The sequence below is a fragment of the Theropithecus gelada genome, chromosome 13 (assembly GCF_003255815.1).
Source record: "Theropithecus gelada isolate Dixy chromosome 13, Tgel_1.0, whole genome shotgun sequence".
Taxonomy (NCBI): domain Eukaryota; kingdom Metazoa; phylum Chordata; class Mammalia; order Primates; family Cercopithecidae; genus Theropithecus; species Theropithecus gelada.
Window position 1 is genome coordinate 80,291,254 of NC_037681.1, and position 1,926 is coordinate 80,293,179.

General features: G+C 32.9%; 1 non-coding gene across 1 annotated transcript; it reads left to right on the top strand.

The window, feature by feature from the left end:
- Nucleotides 1–1,562: 1,562 nt before the first annotated feature.
- LOC112605418 lies at nucleotides 1,563–1,665 on the top strand. The gene has a single exon (XR_003115416.1). It is a non-coding gene; the product is annotated as a U6 spliceosomal RNA (small nuclear RNA).
- The last annotated feature ends 261 nt before the right edge of the window (nucleotides 1,666–1,926 follow it).

Below are 1,926 nucleotides of genomic sequence, written 5' to 3' on the forward strand. Positions count from 1 at the left end.
GATTCAGTGTATATTTTATGATTCCATTTTGATTTATATGCAGTGGTTTTGAGTTTATATCTATACATAGTCTCAGCGAAGGTTCCAGATATTATATAATATATAAGTAGCTTATCAGAGTCCACTGCTATCATTATTTTACCAGTTTGAGCAAACCATAGAAATATTCTCTCTCTTTACACCCATTTATCCTTCTATATTCATTATACAACTATCTTAAAAGTTTTGTCTACATACAGTGAGAAACACGTTAGAGAAACACAATTTAGAAAACTAAAAAGAAGGCATTTCCATATTATTTACCTATATATTTGTTCTCTTTTTTATTTTCTTTCTAATGTTCCAAAAGTCCTTCTCTTATCATTTTTTAAAAAATTTATTTAGTTAAGAGAACTTTAGTTTGCCAGTATCTTAAGGTAGTTCTGCTGGCAGCTAATTCTCTTAGCTTTCTTAAATCTGAGAATATCTTAATTCCCCCTTTGTTCTTGGATTCAGATTGATTTCAGAGGGTAACATCAGCAGGAATAACAGAGTAATGATATCCAATAATTTACTCCTTTATACAAGCAATGAAAATACTGACAAAAAGAGGTGAAATAAATACTTTCAGTACTCTGAAAATTAACCAAGCTCAAGAAGGATTTATTCAATAAAAGCACTGTGGTAAGATTGTGGTAATAACAGGACACTGTGGCATTTTAACTGACCATTTTTCTATTGCTCTCTCTCTCTCTCTAGATCTACAGAACCTTTGAAAATAAAAGTCCTCACAATCAATGTAGGCATTGAAACCAGCAACTTCATAGCCGTTGGTAGGGGCAGACAGGTTTTGGGAACTTCCTCAAAAGTCCTATAGCCACAGAATTGTCATTATCTGACTTATCTGGAAGTTCCCTGGAAACCCCAATTTGCATGGTGTTTCCTTATTATTATTTTTTATACTCAGAGTTCACACTCTAAAAACAGCTTTTTCTCCATGGTATTTGTTGGAAATAATTAGTGGTAATTGTTTAATATTGCAGCTGCTTGAGGTGAGATAATAGCTGGGATAAACAGGAAGCTGACCAGAAAAATAACTACAAGGGGAAAAAAATAGGAAAAGAGTTGTTCATAGGAGACTTTTAAAGTACTAAACTATTCCTGGGAATCTAGAACACCATATACATGTGGTTAGGAAATGCCCAGGAAATACTTGAGAAGGCTCTACTCTTTCAACTTTAGCCAACTTTGAGGATCTCCCCAAGCAGGAATAAAAAGGAAAGCAGAGTTGCAAACTCCTTGCAAAGCATTGAAGGCATACCCCAACACACACAAAACCACCTTTGAGAAGGCAGGGAAAATTATTAGTTCAGTGCATTTAAGAGAATTGTAGTTTAATCATCAGCTGGCCAATAAGCTTAACTGTCCACACAGGACAAATAAAAGAGATACCACAGAATTACTTATGGAAAGTAATTAAACAAATAACCACAAAAATAACAAACAGCAACAGCAACAACCCTGGGAAAAGTGTAAGGAAATCTGATTTTCAAAGTTGCCACATTGTTTAACTACAATATTTAGTGCTTGTTTTGGCAGCACGTATACTAAAATCAGAATGATACAGAGAAGATTAGCATGGCCCCCACACAAGGATGACATATAAATTTGATTTTATAATTTTATGTGTTAATTTGATTGTGATAATCATTACACAATGTATGCATATATGAAATCATCACATTGTGCACACTGAATATGTGCAATCTTTATTTTTAAATTAAATATTTAAAAATAAATATATATATATTATTGAAAATTATAAGAGATGCAAAATTATGAGAAAGTATGACCCACACACAGTAAAAATACCAGTCAATAGAAACTGGCCTGTGAAACTCAGAAGTTGTCCTTACTAGAAAGACTTTAAACAGAGTTTAAATCATC